This window comes from Perissodus microlepis, chromosome 12 (assembly GCF_051167445.1).
Source record: "Perissodus microlepis isolate ML-2025 ecotype Zambia chromosome 12, ASM5116744v1, whole genome shotgun sequence".
In the NCBI taxonomy this organism is placed as follows: Eukaryota; Metazoa; Chordata; class Actinopteri; order Cichliformes; family Cichlidae; genus Perissodus; species Perissodus microlepis.
Genome location: NC_140472.1, coordinates 31,407,965 through 31,428,235, shown reverse-complemented (window position 1 = coordinate 31,428,235; position 20,271 = coordinate 31,407,965). Strand labels below are relative to the sequence as shown.

The 20,271-nt window shown below is 37.8% G+C and overlaps 1 protein-coding gene across 2 annotated transcripts in view; it reads right to left on the bottom strand.

Moving 5' to 3' along the window:
* Positions 1-6,356, bottom strand: part of ddr2l (discoidin domain receptor family, member 2, like) — a 40,899-nt gene extending 34,543 nt beyond the window's left edge. The window contains exon 1 of one of the 2 annotated variants that reach the window (XM_084945958.1): positions 5,985-6,356. The gene's annotated coding sequence lies outside the window, so the exon portion shown is untranslated. The remainder of the gene's footprint in view (positions 1-5,984) is intronic. The other variant, XM_084945961.1, reaches the window with a different exon arrangement.
* Between the last annotated feature and the right edge of the window lie 13,915 nt (positions 6,357-20,271).

Genomic DNA, 20,271 nt, shown 5'->3' with positions numbered 1-20,271 from the left:
TCCTTCGGCTCCAACCGCAGCTACTATCTGCACACGTTTCTGCAAAAACTATTGTGGAAGTTTCCTGTAAGTGTTTGTGTTTTTCAGTGCGTCTGTGGTGGGATTTCTATAAAAAGGCTTTACGTGAATGTCGTAATAATACCTGACGAGAAGGTCAAAGAATTTATGTGGTAACTTAATGACCTGGAGTTAAATTACTTTGGGTAACTTTTTCTAAACTTGTGAAAGATTTAGTTTGGCGAAGGATGATATATCATATTATATATTATAGCATTATATAATATATAACATGCGAGATACAATCTGATAAAAAGTTCCATTTTTTCCTAGATTCCCACAGATAGACGGCTTTATTGGCTCCAGATTGAGCTGGATAGATTTTAGAAGAGATGCGACTCCAATGCCGTGCATATTGTAAGTCTGATGATCCTTTATGGGAAAGCCAGAGCGTTCATCGAGATTCTTGAAGATGGTTTGACGTCATCTTGTTAATGTTCAGCTCAAAGCCAGGCTCAGAGTGCAGAGAGGCCAAAGCATTAAAACAAAGACTATTTGGCTGTAAAGTGACTATCCCCTGCTTTCTATCAACACATCGACGGTGTAGGTTACCACGCCAAGGTTTACAGACATCAGTGCATATGCAGATAAAAGAAAGTCTGAGCAGCATCTCTCTGCTTTCTCTTTAGCACTTTCCGCCAGTGGCTTGTTGCCACTCAGAGTCCAACTACACACTTCACATCTGGGGACTCTCAGACAGTATCAATTCTTTCTCTGTAGCAAAACTGTAAAAGCAAACATGCTACATCTTTTAGCATGAATGTGAATCGCTTTGGCTCAGCACCAATATCTTCTTAAAAAAAGGGAAATAAAAATTGAAAAGAGAGGGAAATGGTCATTACCAACAGATAGACCAAAATAGATACCCAGACTTGCTATTTAAATGTTTTTAACACCTTAACACCTTCTCACGTTTGACTGAAAACACAAGGTTTCATCACTCAAACAATGCAAACCGATTTAAGATCCTTACTTTGTAACAAGGCTCTGTACATAGGAAATATCTGCATTTTCGTACCTTTTTTCCTCTTTTTTGGTGCCCTTTGTTGACTCACAATGGAGCAAAGAATAATAAAGGTTAGTTTACTATTGCGCTCATAAGATGAGCTTGTCTTTGGTGTTTTTTTTGACACCCAAGAAACAGTTTTTCCTGGAAACAATTAGATTTGACTTTCGTCACAGTTTTACACAGAGCTAAGGTACAGACTTCTGCATCAATGCTCCCTCAGTGTTTTCCCACACTTCACTATATTAACAGCCACCCAAGTATACTTGGCAACTAATTTAAACAGTTTCTTTGTATACAAACGGAGAACAAATAAGTTTGAAATTTCAGCTGCTGGTAAACAACTAGCCACGGTCTCACTGCACAGACATGCCTCTATGCCAAGCTCACCAAGATTGCAGAGCAAAACCGAGACTGTCGCCAGCTGTAGTACAAGACGGAGGAGTTGGAGAGACTCACTGGAGAGGCACCAGGTTACATTGCTATCTGTTACTTCACTGTCACAAAGAACGTGGCCAGTGTAACATTTGCAGAGTCCTTTCTGCTAGAAAAGAAATCTAAATCAGTGAAGAACGCCGCAACATCAATATTTCTTGAGAAATTTGGCTCTCGCCAAATATTTTCCCAGTTAATAGAGTTAATAAAGTTTTACATGTGGAGACTACAAAACTTTTGCAGGTCTTTGTCTCAGTTGACTTTTTTTCCACCTCCCCAAGAATGCGAATCACCTCAGTATCATGTGATTTAAGGTGAAGGTTTAGGCATCATGAGCTTATGATGACAGCAGTAGCAGCGCAAGATCGGATCCTGCTTGTTATATTCTCGGCTGCTGCTACATTCAAACATGACCTATACTTCTTTAATAAGAGTAATATACTGCACAGTTGGTATAAGAATCATCAAGTTGAGCAGAGTGAAGCGTCTTTCATTGCTTTTCTTTGTGAGTGAGCTGAGGTGTCAGCTCTCACAGTGTGAGCCAAACACTGAGCTCCTGCTGTTGTGCAATCACTCTCTCGATGTAGCTCCAGGCTGCTCTCAGAGTCTCTTCAAGAAACAACAAATCAACTTTTTACCATCTCACGTCATAAACATGAAGCCACTTAAATACCTGCAGGGGTCGGATAGTCACTGACTCAACTCCAGGCTGATAGAAATAACCTTGTTCTTTGTTTGGGGGTGGGGTACTTCTCACTGTTAATTACTTTTTAGAGAAATCTCTTTATCTACAAAATATCAGAAAACAGTGTCTCCATTTGTGTCTAAGTGTCCTAAAATATCAGTTCACTGTAATCTAAACAGCACGTTCCCTCATTTAGAGAAGCTGGAAGCAGAGACTGTGTCACATTGTTGGTCGATAAGTAGTTTCCAAATAAACCACTTGTATTATTTACTGTTAGGCACAGATATTCACAAACTGCCAGTATTTAAATCCCTTTCTCACAGTGGGCTCAACTTAAGCCTGTATAATTTATAACATTTGTTGTAAGTCAGGCTGATGAAGTGAGTTTTGCTTTAAGTACCATAACTAACCAAGCTGTGTATTAAACGTTAGTGTCAAACGTTTGTGGTCGCCTTCTTTGCAGTTTGCTGGTTATTTGTTGGTTTGCTGATCATTACACTGATTTGGGGACTTTTAAAGGGAGTCCGATTTTATGACTTTGCTCCCTTTCAAGAGCTTTTCAGCAGAATATTTCAGACAATAGAAAGTTTAGTTAGTATCAGTAAATGAAGGCATCGATAAATAGTCTGTATTTTAGGCATTTAGCATCAGTGTACCTAAAAAAATGCAAAGAAAAAGTTGCTTCATTAATATTTTGACACTAATTTTGGAAACTTGTGCAATGTGTCTGTGAGCTGAACAGCTATATTTTTCCACTACAAAGTAGGTTGGTGCTATAGGTTTTTACTTGCCTGTTTGTTAGAAGGATTACTCAAAAAGTCATGGATGGATTTCTTTCTTCTTCTTCAGAGGTGGGGTTTGGCCCAGCTTAGGGCAGATTAACTTTTGGACTTGTTCCAGATCTACACATTTTTGAAAGGTTCCTTTACTACTGAGAGATAAAGCAAATGTAATAACGGGACAAATCAAACTGAAAAAAACAAAACAAAACTGGGACACATCATCTTGATGAGCTCAAGAAAATCTCATAAACTACCTCCAGATCCTTCTGGACTGGGTTCATGCATGGTGTGGAGGGGATTTTCAGCCTTGCACCGCTCTCCTCTTTCTTGTATTCTGTACTCTCTTATTATTCCAAACATTGGCTGTTGGGGAAATGCATCTAAAGCTCACGCTTATCGAATTTCTAAATCTACATCAAACTAAACTGTCAACAGATGTTCTTCTGCTAAACCCTCAAATGCCTCTTTCTTAAGTTTAGATACTTACACATCCCCGGCAATAACACAGCTTAGATATTATGAAAGCCTGGAATTATTTACAGGCAGGGAACATATAAAATATGTGTCAGATGACTAAAAGAGAGCTGTTAACAACTTAAAAATTTGAAAGTAAAAAAGTTACAGCCATAACTGATGTGAAAACCATGTTTTTTCCATTACAACTGTGTCAATATTGTTCAAGAAGACTTTTGACCACTGTGCTGAGCCTGGCACCACTGGCTCAGTGTTTAAGACTGTCGCCTGACAGCAAGAGGGTCCTGGGTTCAAACCAACCTGGGCAGGGCCTTTGAGTGGGCAGTATGCATGTTCTTCCTGTGGTTTTCTCTGGAAGCGCCAGTTTCTCCTGCCCTACTGCCATTGAAAAACATGTTAGGTTAATGCTGCCTGTGTGAGCCAGTAACACACCCACAAAACATGATTCTTAATATTAAGACCTCTTCCTGGTTAAAGGAATAAGTTAACAGTGCAGTAAATAACAACACCATGACCTTGATTTATTAATTTTCAACATTAAGTGGCAAAAATACTTGGTAAATGTAGTATCATCATCATTTTTGTCCACAACCTGCATGTTTTTGGTCATATTTGTCCATTTATGTTTGCATTCTGCTTTTGCATATATTTACTTTTGAGCCACAGATGAAATAAGGTTTGATGATGATCATAGCGATATGGAAAACAAACGTACTGGGGTTTGCACTTCAAGGTCTGCTGCTGTGAGCCATAAGTTCATCCTTGTAACGTGAGCTGACTCAGTGCTGAACATGAAAATAAACCAAACATGATCCCACTGCAGGTGAAGAGGTCAGCAGCAGCACGCACACATGGACCTGCGTGCAAATACACTGTACACGCAAAGCTTATAATAACACAGCAGACTACAAACTTTTACACCAAAGTTCTGTAGATGCACCTCTGCATGCAGGACTCTCACAATGCAACCGGAAGTCCTGCTCTCTGATTGGCAAATCCTATGTGTGCTCACTTGAAGCAGTTAACAAGCTGTTCTAAATTAAACAGCAACAGTACCTGCTTCAGTCTGCTGTCTGACTGGTGACATTAACTTACTGTAAACTGCAAACACATGCAATGTCTTTGCACACAAACATGATAATGAGCTCTCTCTTTACACGATAACAACATAACCACAGCAGTTCACAGTAAAATATACAGAAGACCTCATTTACTCCTGTATTTAAGCACTGTGATTTATGCTCACTTTGGTGTAAATGCCTGGCTTTGATTAACTTTTCACTTTGGTGCTAAACCTGTTACACATTGTTCCTTTAAAAGGCTTCACAGCTTCTGCCATTGAAGGACTTTTCTAGCTCAGTAATGCATCTGCATATATATTATCAACAGAAATACAAACACAAACTAATGCACAGCGAGCTGTTCTGCACTTGTCTGCATCCTGCAATACTTTATTTCAGTCAACACAAATTGTGCATCCCCATCAACAGCCTATAGAACTTTACCATTTACTTCACTGAAGGGTAAGGAGTCGTTAACTGGTGCTGCAGGGAGGCTGGTGCCAGAAGGTTTTTGGTATTTTTTTCGCTATCATCAAGTCGTTTGCACCACTGGTTGGTATTTCGCATTAGACCAGTAACATATTTTAGCCCTGGGGTCCCCTCACCCCTATAGAGTGTGCTAGTACCATTTATAAACATCTAGAACCAGATGAGGTCCAAACACGAATGTACAAGTGAGCCATGAAGTTGGTCAGTTTGTTTAAAAAAAGCTATCGCTAAAGAAGTCATCAGTCATCATCCAGGTTAAAACTCCTTCAGTCTGTGTGAAGCAACCTATTGTCAAATCATTGTGAATATTTGAAAACGCTACAACATAAAAAGATGTAATGAATAAGTATCTAACCACATCAGAAGACAACAATCGAGCACCCCTACAGCGCATGGTGTTAAACATAATCTGGAAGAGGGATGATTGTGAAACAGGACAGAACTATACTTCTATCGCCTTCTCTTTTAGGGAAAAAAAACATTTCTATATCTTGAAACTTGAAACACATCATGACCAACTGAACTAAAACATCTAACCTTGTGGGCTTTTTCAATATCGTACTTTTCATCTTCAAGTTTTACGTTAAACAGTTTAGTTTTGCCTTTATGTCCTAAAAGATTAATAGTAATTCACTGACTATTTTATTTCCTACACATTTTTCTACAGTATTCCCAGGATTTTCAAACCCCTCCTCTCTGTAAACCTAATCACACCTTTGTTTTCTGACATGTCTCTTGTTCGGACGGTAGGATTAGTAGGTAAATTAGTAAATATCTATTTGCAGCTGGTTGCATCATGTCTTGATTATTTTTCCTGCATCTTTCTCAATACAACAAAGAAGAGATATGATGTCCCATCTCATCTAGGCCTCAATGTAAAGAATCTGATTCCTGCCCTGTTACCATCATGCACTTTCATCATCACGAGTTTTCCCGCAGCGTGGATCCTCCGCTCTCAGTCCTTTCAAACCCACAGAAAGTGTCAGCTGTTTTACCTGTCCGCAGTTTCCCTCCGGGTCCACACCAGCAGCGAGCCTCTCTCCGCTTCGATTCGTTTTTCTCGGAGTGCAGTCCGGCTCCTCTTGAGTTTGTTGTCGGAGACAGACGTAGGAGCTCACAGGATCATGGTGGACAAAACTAACGGTGGCTTTACCTCCCGGATGCTTCACTTACGCGACTTTTTACTTTACTTCTTTTGCTCTTATTCTACTTTTAACGCAGCAGTTTGTTGAAAGAAGAAGACATACACCAAGGAGAGAGGGACAGAAAAAAAGTTTCTGTGTATTTACATCACATCCCGTTTCCGAAGAGGCGGAGGAGAAGGAGGAGGAGGAGGAGGAAGGCAATGAGCCCCCTGAGTGTCTGACATCTGAGCCTGGAGGACATGCGCACAAGAGCCCTATGAAGGGGACTACGGAGGGAAGATAGGGCTTTTACATCAACGTGATGTAAAGTGCAACGTGTTATTGTCATAGTACTTACACAGAGCTGCACTTTCAGCTAGTTGCTGTTGAATAGCGCCATATTTAGCGGCACAATGGCTACTGAATGTCGCTAAATATCCGAATTACGCTTAGTTCACCGTTCAGTCGCACATTAAAAACCTTACAGATCCATTCATTTGATTTATTGATTTTTAAACGCTTGAAAACAAATGAAGTTCAGGAACCAGTTAAAAAACTGCCTTAAATTACCACATGGCATGCATTAGATTATAAGTACATGTTTTTCTCCCCTAGTTACATTTACTTGAACATTGCTGGACTTACTGTTTGAAGAAAACATTTTAGTTTACACTAAATAAAGGATAATTAATAATTTAACAATTTTCACCTTAAAAACGTTTACTTTTCTGTTCATTTGGATTTAATATTCAGACTGGTAGTTGCAAGACTTTTGCTGATAAACACCCCAATTTTAAACTTTCAAAAGTCTCAAATATGCTCTAATATTCTTGGAAGTCGTTCTTAATCAGGAGCATTTTACTAATGCACCTGGATTTTTGAAGTTAATATAAGCTATTAGCCCGATATTGAACGGTTTAGTGAAAGGGGACATACTATTGTTTACTTATTGTATTCAGTTGTTTTATAATTTTATTTATAATTGCACCAACCGTGGAATGTGTGCTTTTTTTCAGTCTGACTGTTTTGGCTTTTATGGTCTTGTACTGCCTTCATGAGCTGAAACAGGGGATGTGCTGCGTGGGATGTTCCCTTCAGGATACTGTGAGCTTTGCTGTTACAGAGCTCCTGTAAGGACAGGAGTGCACAGCCGAGGACCTTCTGTGCTGTGCTGATGATGACACAGCCCAGAAGACCATCGGCTTTGATCATCATGGATCCTGTTCCCAGTTTAATGAGAAAGGTTGTTACTCTCAACTCAAATGCTGTGTGGTTTGAAATTATTACAATGTCTGAAAAGAAATATCTAGACAGTCTTGTGAGAACAGCAAAGATCATTGTTGCCACCCTCTCTCCCATGTTGGAGATCTTTAACCACCACTACATCTGCAGGGCTTCCATCATCGTCCAGGACACCTTCGCGCCCTTATTATAGCCTGTTTTTCTACCTACCATCAGGGATAAGATATAGAAGACGAACCAAAACCAAAAACCTTGCGGTTCCTCAACAGCTTCATACCTCAAGCTGTGAAGCTGTGAGAATCTTGACAGTTCTTGCCTCCCATCTCCGTTCACAGAAGCATTTTATATCTGAGTGGACTCTGTGACCCACCTGTGCCTCACACCTTTGTAGCACTTAAAAAACAAAGTTGAATCTTTTACATGTTAAACATGCAAAGTAAGTTGTTATCCTACATAAGGACTGTATTTTAACAAAAATATGCAGTTATTCTAAAACCACTGTGTGTGTGTGTGTGTGTGTCTTTTAGCCAGCAGGTGGAAGCAGAGGCCTGCTTATCAGCATCAGCAAACGTACTGAACTTTTAAAATTCTGTTACTAGTGGAAGCCTCTCACTGGCAAATATTCTATTCAATCTTGAACAATACACACAGAAAAGGTCAAATTTGCACACATATCATGAAGCAGGAAAGAGAAACACACAATGGAAAAAATGAGTTAAAAATACAACTAGAAAGATTTTTGTTGAAATGTTTCTTAAAGAAAATAAATATATAATTGGTAAAAATCTGTGTATCATGTGCTCGCAGGCATATGATGCATGTTTCCATAAAAAATGACATAATTTACACTAAATCCAGCACATTGGGGAGCTAGGACATTATGTTTTTTCATCATCTTTGCATAAAAAAACTTCCATATAAACATTTAATTGTCAGCAAATAGTTTAATGTTATTCTGAGCTTTTTTGTTGAGTAATTTATTAAAGAATACAACATTTTTTTTTAGGTCTTTATAACTTATGGATACAAAAATCGTCTGTAGGTTATATTTTATTCTCTCCATTGCTTGTCTTTCTTTAAGCAGCACATCCAGCTGGGGGAGCTGCTGCTTGTTTTTCATTATTTTCCTTAAACCCGTGTTTTGCATTACTTCACACATCACTTCCTCCCTGTGGGTCACCCGGTGTTGACAAGAGTTCCCTCAGTGTGGCGTGACGCAAGAGCTGTGTACACTACAACAAAGATGGCAATTAGAGGGGAATCTGCCACACACACTCACACATTACCCTGTTTCTGTCACTTCAGGGGACGTTCGCTTACATTAAGGTGAATTCTCTTAACCTTATACCTAAACCTTAAAGTCATGCATTTATAATATAATATATTAAATATTAAATGCACTGTCTACGTAACAAAAGTTTGTTATGTAGACATAGTTTTGTCTCTGTAAATATGTCACAATGTGTGACAATGACTGTGAGCGTTGTTTTTTTTTTCTGATCAAATTCTTAATAAACTAGAAACTAAATTCTCCCCTCTTTTGGTCTTTACCATTAAATTGATTATATTTCCACCCAGTTCATATTAACAAGGTAATACATATTTAAATGCTTAAAACCCAAAACAAACCATGTAACAATATAAATTCTTATTCAGAGGAAGTATTCACTGTTATGAGTGATAAAAACCCCCCACTTTATTCACAGTTTCCTCATAGTGAAGCTCATCCTGATGACACGCAGAGTAAGGAGGGACCTCTTAGTCTCACATTCATGAGCTTCCTAGTCTATGTGAATTATGTTTCATTTCCAACATAAATCTGCTTGTTCTTATTTATGAGTAAAAAAAAATTTCAATCCAACATATCACTAAAAATCACTGATTTTGTGACTTGGGTGTAACAACTGATCGATGACTCTTCTGGCTGTACAAGATAGAAGTCTATGAGAAAAGGGCCTTACTGCTCACTTGATCTACAACCCCAGCAAACACTTTCCTGATGATGTGAAGGAGGATAAAGCAGGGTGTGATTTATGGAGGGTCTATGACTTCTTGTCTCAATGCAAGCCGATATATAATGAATGGGTCTCTCAGGGGCTAGTCCAAAAATGTAAATTTGATTAGGAAAACATTCAGTTGTGTTTTTGATAGAAAGTTGTTATTTTGTTTTGGACATGCTCTCATGATTTGACGTGTGAGGCAACAGCTTCCTGTATTTCAATGCTTCTGCTGCTTCTTTTATGGGAATTTATGTTTAACTACAATTCCAACATTTGTTGCTGTTGCAATGTTATATGCATATAAAATATTGCAATTTTGATATTGTGCTTTGTCTTGCACTACCATATATCTACTTGTAAGAGTGGTAAATGGACTGATTCTTGTATAGAGCTTTTCTACTCTCCTGGAGTACTCAAAGCGCTGTATACAACATGCCTCATTCACCATTTACACCCACTCATACATGCACTTATAAACTCAAGTGCAATCTAACCAACATTCACACTCTGATTAACGCATCGGAGAGCCACTTGGGGTTAGTAGCTTACATGCAGACTGGGGAAGTCAAGGATCGAACCACCAACCTTCCAATCAGTAGCTGGTCTGCTCTACCCCTTTAAAACAGTTACAAAATAACAGCTTCCTCATATTTTCTTGGACCCATAGGCAAGAGACAGACTGAAACCGGAGTCCAGGTGATGACAGAAACTCCTGCAAGTCATCCACAGCAAGCAGGAAATGCCAAACAGCTGTTAATAACCACAACTTAGCAGAGCCGCCTTCATCTTACTGTCTAAACATTTACTTGCTCTGACTCATGCATGTAAACTTTCCCAAATCTGGGTGTAGGAGCAACTCGGTCCTCCATGCAGTAAAACATTATCGTCATCACTTGTTTGTTTCATCATGAGTTTACTCCTCCCCCTCAAATTTAAGAGTCCATCCAGTGCAAGTCATGCTAATGGCCTCAGCTCGGTCTCACAGCTGCAGACAGGAAACACTCACATTTTCCACAGATAAGAGTGATGGGCATGTTTCCTGCACTTCCTAAGGCAAATTCATATTTGCTGCATTTTGGCTCTTTGGCTTGTTGTGTATCTTATTCTTATCACCATCTTGTTAGCCCAAAAATAATTCCTTAACAGCTATTTTTAATGTATGAGTCCCTTTATAATTGCGACAGCTTGGGAAAATTAAGTTTATATAGGCATTTTCACATCACTTCATTAAAGGTCAGAATCAGAAATAAAACAATTATTAAATTAATTAGTACAAAAAATTTTAATTAGAAGGTAATTTTTCACAGAACAAAATTAGTTTTGCACTTTTTAAACTTTCTTTTGCTCATATATGAACTACAATGAATAAAAAACATTACAAGAAAGAAAAGGAAACAAAGTTAGTTGAGCTCTGTTTAACAACAACATTAGAAACTTGTTAAGTATGACCACATGCTGGTGTCATGCTCATCAGGTTATCTAACAGATGGTCACAGTCCAGCTCGCTGTCGACTGACACAGTTCTTGTCCTTGTTTCTGGTCCTCGCACAAAGGCAGAATTCATGCTGGACAGGAACAAATGTTCTCGCTAAATGTACAGTAAAAAAATCCAGTTTCTCAGTAAAACGGTGTATGAACCTAAAAGTGTTTGAATAAATAGACACCATCAGAGGAGGAATACAAGATGTTTTGTTTAATTCTGCTTGCATGTTACTTTTATGCACAAGCCGTCCTTTCAGTTTGGTGCCTTCCTTTAGCAGATTGGTGGTCCAGCAGAAAATTGGTCATATCTTCTTCGGACATTTATTTTTTGCACCTGGGTTTGACTTTTTTTTTTTTCTTAAGTGCACCGATTTGTTTTGTTTTCACTCTTTGTACTTTTTCTACATAAAAAAGACCACCAATCATAGCAGCTTGAAATACAAATCTATGCTAAATGTTATCTGTCTGTAAGTCCTGGAACAAATTTGTGTATGTGGATATGTTCACGCTAATGATAAAATTCAAATTATTCGGACTCAAGTGGACCCTACTCTTTTAATTCAGTCACATCAGCGCAAACACAGCTATTTAAATTGGTTATCTATAGCATTAAAACACTAAATGAGAGAAATGTTGATGGTACTTACGTGTACTTTTTACTATTGTAGGGTCGCTACCTTAAAATATAAAGCGCTTTAAAGTGACTGCTGTGCTATATAAATACATTTGAATTGAACTTTGACATGCACCAACCACATAAACCTTCCCAGAAACATCCTGATGGCAGCAGCAATCCCAGTAGTGAAGTTTGCATCATCTAATGCCTTAAGACGCCAATGCATTAACCCAGTCTTTAAGTTCCCAATATGCCAGTCTAACTAAGCATGCAGGAAAAACCCAATTGTCACAGATCACCCAACAGCTGATTCAAAAGAAGTCTTCAATTTCAGCGAGATATAAGTCAGTTTTTTATGTTATCCCTCAAGGCGCTTTATATTGTGAGGTAAGACTCTATAATATTAACAAAAACCTCAGCAATCAGATCAGCCAAAGACAACAGGATACTGCCTATATGTTGAAGCTATTTCAGTGTTAGAAGAGGAAACACATGAAAGTGTCACACTGAAACCAGTGTTTTATTTGCCTTAATGGAGATGTAAGTGGAAATTAAATACTGATTCATTCATGGCGACCTGATTAATTTACTCTAATGCTTACTTTCAATTAAATTCAGCTTACTCCAAATAAGTGATTACTGCATTTTTTTTAAACATTGTTGAGTATCTTTCAATAAAACAAAATTCCAACTTTAAAAGTGAGACACAAAAAGCGTGATTACATTCACCTTTGGATTTTCCAAGATGCAGCCACCCACAATCTAAAGTGTCTATTTAAAAAAAAAAAATCTGTTTAGTCATCCCCATATCTCCTGATAAAAACAAGGAGGAGGACAGAGTGCTTATTTTTGGGTTATCAGCCAGGAGACTCCGAGCAGTAGTCGTCACTAATGGATGCATGAGAGCTTCCTGTGGTTTCATTGACTGAATTACGACACACTCTTATCCTCGTGAAAACAAACTTATTGTGATTCATTCAGACAAACAGAAGCAGAGTGGAGGAAGAGTAGGAGGTCAGACAAAAGCTATCTGGACACATTCCAGTTGGCTGCTGTCACACATGAAGCATGTGGCTTAATAACATCAGTTAACATCAAAAGCATAAGACGATCCATAAAACAATGTGATGGATTAGAAACCGAAAAACAAACAAACAAAAAACAAACAAACAATAAATTCAAACAAAAGTTCAAAACTTTTGCATAATCATAATTTTGAGTGGGTTTTATCTGTTTTGTAAAACTGATGTAATTCACTTTTTATACCTTTAGAACTTCTCCTAATAACAGTTACGTTCACATGGTTAAAAAAACCACACCCTATTCTCATTTAGGTACAAAAGGTATTATAAAGATTAGATAAACTATTGTCCACAGCCTAATCCCATTGTCTGTCTATGCTAAGGCACGAGAAAGAAACTCTTAAATGACGCTACCTGTGTGAATTAAACCCTAAACCTACGTGTATCATTAACAATGAGAATACACTTTGCCTCATATCATGTGATGTCACTTTTATGACAGCTAAGTATTCCTATACTATTCTGGGTTTCAGAGTTGTTTTTTTTTGTTTAATTATTTGAGTTTTCTTTATTTGTGGCAGTTCTCGCAGAATCCCACACTGTGCGAGTGTCAATGAAAAAGGTGAAAAAAAGCAACTCCAAAACCTCCTATTTCCAACCTGTGGCTCTGCTCCTGTGAAACACACTCCGGTCCCAAACACACAAAACGGTGACCACGCAGTCCCTTCCAGAGTGAGGTTTTCAAACTATAGCTATCACGGCAGTCCTGATGAGTTTGACTCAACCACACTCTTAAATAGGGCGCTCTAAACGAGGCCATCAGCTGCAGCTGATGATGGCTGATGAGCGGCAGGTGTGGCAGCTTCCAGCGCAGGAACACTTCCGGGTTGCAATCCCTCTGCGACCCAAAACATCCAGGAGTACGAACGTAAATGAACACACACAGGGAGACAAGAGGAAAAAGGAGAGAGAACAACCAAAGCACTGCACATGGAACATAAACATAAATACAGAAATACATGAGCCCTCGGTCCCTAGACACAAGCCATGGCAGACTGCTTGGTTTAAACATTTTCTAGGCTGTTGAGTAGATCAAAGACAAATGTAACAGAGGACTGTCAAAAAAGGGTAAATAAAAAAACATCCAAAACCTTCATCAGACACGAAAGGCCAAATAGCTTTGTTATTCTTACACTATAATAAGATCCACACGTGTGAAGAGAGATAAAATGGTAAAGAACACAATTAGAAATGTGTGTCATTATGTGACCCTGCAGTGCTAAAACAAATGGAAAATAAAATATTGCCTTTGCAGGGGGATGATAAAATTAAAACACAGAAATCATAAGAATAAATTATCAATGTTTGTACAAAGTGTGGTTCGGGTTAGCTAAGGAGATACATGCAGACGCATGCACTCTTAGAAAGGATGTTTAAAAAATGACACAAAACATGTGTTACTTAATTATTAATGAGTTAATTTAACGTATCATGTCCAAAAAAACAGTGTAAATATTTAAAACGCGTAAAAAGGTCAACACACTTGATATGTTACACAGTTCAACACATTTTGTGTGTTATTTTTAAAATCTAGCAACAGCAGGACCTAAAAAGCAGTTCAGTATTTATGTATTGGCCTGTTTTTAGTCAACTAAATTATACAGTAACTATTATATTCTAACTATTTAAACTGAATGAAATAAATATCCAGTTATTGGTCATTTTCATACCCTAACACTCATAATTTTCATCATTTTTAATTTTACTATAAAATGAAACAAGTTTAAATGCATGTGGTGGAAAATGAATCACATTCTGTTCAGCAACATGAAATACTAGTGGCGGGAAGGTGGCAGTCTTTCTTCGCCTGGAATACTCTCAGACCCTACAGTAAGTATTCGTTACTAGCTTAGCTTAATGTAATGAAAATATGTCAGCTTTGTTGAAACATTTGAAACTTGGAGTTTTTAGAAAGATTATTTTTATTTGAGAAGTTCTGAGTTTGAGCACAGTTAAGCTAAATAGCTAGCTAACCTTAAAATAGCAGTCCATGCTAACATACAATATCCTTCTCTTAACTTTTACTCAACTTTTAGCATTTTTGTGCATATGGTACTTTAAGTGTTTGTTTGAAATGCTTTGTAAAGCCTCTGGCGCAAATTTAATATTCAAATAGCACTGGGTGAACCTTGGAGTGGTTATATGTTAATTGCTGACTGGCAGGCTATTCTATACTTTTCTCTTGGCAAAACCGAGTAACCCACATTCCTGCAGGACTCTGTCTCTCTTTGTTGGCCCTGTGGCAGACTGGCAACCTGTTCAGGGTGTGTCCACTGCATCTCGTCCTGTGAAACTGGGACAGGCTCCAGCTCCACCACAACCCTGAATTGAATAAAGCGGTAAAAAGTGAATGAACAGATGGATCTGAGTCTGATCTGAACTGTAGTTTCATTTTGAAAGAAACCTGCCTGCTGATGAAACCCATCCCACGTTTGCTTCCAAGAAATGCACCAAAGAGTTTTTCTGTTTCATTGAGTTCTTTGAACTGAACGTCAGATATGTCTGAGCTTGTTTTTATCCTCCTGTCTCCTGAATTTCCGAACCTCCCCACCACTTCTGATGTTATGTCTCTGATCTGATTCCAGTAAGATCCAAATTTGTCTTCAGTGTGTGACCTTGCTGACTCCGGCAAACATGCAATAATAATGTCAGTTTAAGCGAGTTACTTGTCTTCCTTGGAACCCTTAAAATCCCCCAAGAGGTCACTTACGTTAAAAATAAATCTGACAAAATTCAAGCCGAGCTTTAAATCTTAACTGGAAATGTAGAAGATAATATAATAAAGGTATTACAAATTGGTATTTACAGATTTACATTTCAACATTTCAACTTCTAAACGTGTATTTTACAATGATTCTTCCTTCTTAGTTTAAATAATTTCAAAGCTCTATGACAGTAATCCCTGCCTTGACTCTTACACTGTCAGTTTTTTTAAATTTTAAAATACACAAGATAGTAAAATAATCAAGGACAGTCATATAAAAAAATTAAATAACTGCAAAAAACAAAACATATAAGTAGGTTAGGATCTTAAAAACCCATGTATCAAATATGACACCCTTGTCAATAGGGAAACCTGGTCATTTCTATTATGAAATATTCACTAATAACTTGGGGGGAATTATCTCTGACACAACATTAAATGACATCCTCCGGATTTCCAAATGTTGTGGTTTTAAACCTTTGAACTTTTCCATTCAGCTGTCTGCTGTTGCTGGTGAATGAAATCATCTCCAGCTTCACATTTTACAGTGAATCCAAAGCTGAATGTGTGACCCTTCAGTCACTGAGTTTATGGTGCTCTACATGTCTGATAGTCTCTGAGTCACTGCCAACATTCCTCTGAGTGATGCTTTTTCAGAGGAGCCAAGTTCTTGAAACTTCACAAATAGTCTACCAGGAAGGATAGAAATCTTCATTGTGTTTACAGAAAGTCGTTTGAGCACATGACAGTTACAGCATGTCTAAAAATAGTTCATTGACGAGAGCCATGATGGTGGCAAAACATACACATAGGACTCTCAGTTGTAAAATTAATCATTTATTTGGCTTATTTTATAAATCAAATCAATACAGTGGCAAATTTATAATGACAGGTAAAGAATACATTTGTAATAGAGGTTTATACTGCTACTACTACTACTAATAATAATAAGAAGAATATGTTCTGAAATTGCAATGAACCCAAATGATGTCTGATACAAATACACATTTACTGGTTTTATTGGATAGTCATATTTTGGATTCAAATCCAAATTCTACTATCATCAGAAGTCTGGAGAAAATATTTTGATAGTTCAAAACATAAATAAACAGAAACAAATAAATGAAATAATACAGTGATTCACAAATAGACACTTGTTCAAAAGATTTTATTTTATTCCTGCTTTCATTTGTGCTTTTCTTTGTTTGCTAAAGGTGCGCTGGAGGTCAAAAAAAGAGAAGGAAGAGTTGCAGCTGTCTTTATTTCAAAATGTCCTTCCATTACAGAGGGAAGCTCCTCTCTTACCTTGCAAGATTAGAGATTGTAGTGTGGAACCACCCATTGCAATGAATACCTTAAATAGTATAAACATATTTTACATAACAATGAACTGAATAATGTTATTATAGCCATAGCAAGATCAGCGAGTCACATTTCAGCACTTTTCTCCTTACAATAGGTGCTGCCATATGACAGAAACACTGTAGTGCTCCCCACTGCTCTGAGAAAATGTTAACGTCATTGTTGGCGTTTTCACCACTGCTTTTTTGGAGTTGCCAATGACCATATTTAGATAAAAAGCTTGACGGCTAAGCTAGCTGCTAATACTAGCAAACTTGTTTGGCAAGACACATATCTGCTAAGAAACAAACTAAGTGCGCACAGTTTGTTCCTCCTGTGCAGAAAGGGTTAGTCTCTGAGCACTCCAGCTTCCTGCCACAGTTCAAAGAGGTTAAATGATGATGTGAGGCATGGATAGACTGGCGACCTGTTCAGGGTGTATCGTGTCCTTTGACCTATGACATTTGTGAGAGGCTTTAACTCTCTGGATTGGATAAGTGACAATAAAAAAGATGTCTGGATTCATCATATTTCCTTCTCTTCACTGGCTCCCTGTTAAACCCAGAATCACATTTAAAATCATTCTCCTCACATACAAGGTCTTAAATAAACTCATCCTATGACTTTTGTTATATTAAAGACCTTAGAGCTCTTCGCTCTAAGACTGTTCGCTTCCTTGTGGTTCCTAGGGTGTTTAAGAGTAGAATGGGAGGCAGAGCCTTCAGATTTTAGGCCCTTCTTCTGTGGACCCAGCTCCCAGTTTGGATTTGGGAGACAGACACCTTCTCTTCATTTAAGATTAGGCTTAAAGTTTCCTTTTTGATAAAGAATATAGTTAGGGCTGGATCAAGAGACACTGAATCCTCCGTTAGTTATGCTTCAATAGGCCTGGGCTGCTAATCGCTTCCCATGATGCACTGAGTATTTCTTCACCTTTTTTCAATCACTATGTATTTATACACTCTCCAGTCTATCTTTTGTCCTGTCTTCCTCCCCTCATATGGCACTTTAAAAAAAAAAAGGATTTATCACAATTTTTAAAAATGGAGTTGTATTATGGGAAACAAATTTTTATTAATTAATTAACTTATTTATTGATTGATTTTTGGCATTGCTTTATTATGCAAATATTGCTTAGCACAGCCTGTCCAAAACAATTTCCCATGTGGGATAATAAAGTTTGTTCTTAATCTTTTATAAATAAAATTTCATTGAATTAAATTGAACTGAACTGGTCGGATGGATGGACCAAAGTCATTTTTTGTTCTACGTGTTAAACACATGCATTTTAACATGAGGTTTTAAAGAAGACGTGGCCATTTTTTGTACTATACCCTACTGCAGTAGACTGTACATTAGCATGGACATTTTACAGCTAACATTATCATATGATTTGTAGGGATAGTATAAATATTATGATGTTATTTAATGCATGTTATCTTCTTTGTACCTTTGTTATCAAATTCTGGTCACTTCTCTGTGGAAGAAAAGAAAGTCTGTACAGGTTTTTCATATCTCTGAACACAGACATGAAAATTTTATGGCTGAAAACCGGAAAGAAATGGAGCAGATAAAAGGCTTGGATGTGACTCAGGTGTGTGAAAAGATGCATCAGTCTGACGTCATGCTTTTGGAACTGCAACTCCACAAGAAAGATATGGCAGGATAAAGGAATCAAACCACCTGGAAATGCATGATTCACCTGAGCAATTGAGAAAAGCTCTAAACTTGCACAGTTGTCAGTTCCCATCCCTAACTCTTATGTTTCTGACCTCAGTAAAAATATACAACAACAAAATTATACAGAGGAAATTAATAAAGATACAATGTTACTTCAAGGTAACATGCAGTATATTTTGTAACAACTTTAAATTAAATACAATTAACAATGAAACATTCCTCTTTTCTAAATGTGGATACATTTCTGACAAGTTTTCCTGGAGGAAGATCACAGAGCTGAACTGTGTGAGGAAGACAAAAAAAGAGTCATGTGCCGTGAATCACATGACTGATATTTTTATACAGCACATTTCTACTCTTTTATGTGAATTAAAGGCCATGGGGCTTTGCTTCAATATTACATTATTATTGATCATATAAGACTCAAAAATGATATTTAAAATATGGGAAACACCGTTAGAGCGATATTTCTTTAAGGAGATGTAATGTCCTTTTTTTCTTTTCTTTTTTTAAATTCCAAGAGGCGTGACTCTCTTGTGCAACCCACATGGGATATTCAGATGCAAGAAGCTCAAGTTTCAGGATTCATAACCATGTTGCTAGGTATACCCTACTGTTGTGGTTACTCAGTTTTCAGTACCTAACAATGTATAATTGTGCATCCCAGTCAAAACCATGATGCTTTGGCAGATATCAAGACCAAGCCCGTTTGAGAGGGTGATAAAGCCTGCATATTTAATTTTAAATATGTTTATATTGTCTATTCTGTAAAATAGTCAGCCATTTTTGCACATGTCGAGGAGCGTGTCAGGCTACATTTCACTGTGTGTTATACTTGTATAACTATGCATGTGACAAATAAAGAACCTTGAACCTAAAGAAGTGGGAGAGGTGGAATAGGTATTCCACGCTCATTTTAATTCCTGCTGCATCGAATGCTGCGCTTATGTCATAGCTGCTAGAATCTCGCAGACACACCCAAGCTGTCCTTTGATGTCAGTCAGTGACGCAATACTGAGACAATTCTGTCCCTCATGTTGTTAAAGGATGGCATCCCACGTTTTTTTTCAACCACGTAAATTGGAGGCACATTAACTGAAGCATTTTAAATACTAAAGCACAACACACACATGAACTGGTCCTACAGAACAAAAAACAAACCAAAAAAAGCTGCTGTAATCCTGTGAAACCAGTCGCTGTTGCGTTCAGGTGTGTTGCACTGAATGACATCAGGCTGCACCCTCTTTTGTTGTTTCATAAATGCCGCCGCACCATCATGGTGGCACAGAATGTGCAGCATTGCTACACTCATGACTGAGGTATGATGGTGACATTTCAGATTGAGTGGGGTGCAGATTAAATCTCTTGCCTGACTGGTCAGTTACACTGTCAAATGATATTGGTGAGAAAGTGGGAGGTGTGGGAAAAATATCAAATTAGCAACATCCCAAAGTCCACAGAAAAGGTGTCCGATGTATGATTCTGCACCCTGCAGCCCCACCTCAACCAGGTGGAGCTGCATTTAAGTGCAGAGTCATACTTCCAGAGGCCTGTCAGATGGACTGTGGGTGTTCCCCACCTCGGAAATACCTCAAATTGTTTTCTAATCTTGGATTTATGCAGCTCTGAGGCAAAATTAGTTATGAGCTTTAAAAATAAACGAAGGATTTAAAGGAGCGGTTACTCAACATGAAGGATTGCTGCTTAAGAATACAATATCATCATGCATAAAACAGTAAAAGTTTTAACTAACAATGACAGAAATTTCCACCAGAAAGAAGAAAAGAAAAATACTTTTTGGATTTAAATTTTCTTCCTGAAAATTTAGAGTAAGCTCTATCATTGTGAGTTGGCCTGGTATTAGTTATTTTGGATCATATCTTTACAAAAGTAAAATTGAAAGAAGGAAATTTGTGAGAAATTATCTTGATGTTCTCCAGAAAATATCACAAATGAATCAGGATTCAGTTCAGCGCATAGTGTCAGGATATCTGCAGTAAGCTGAGACTGA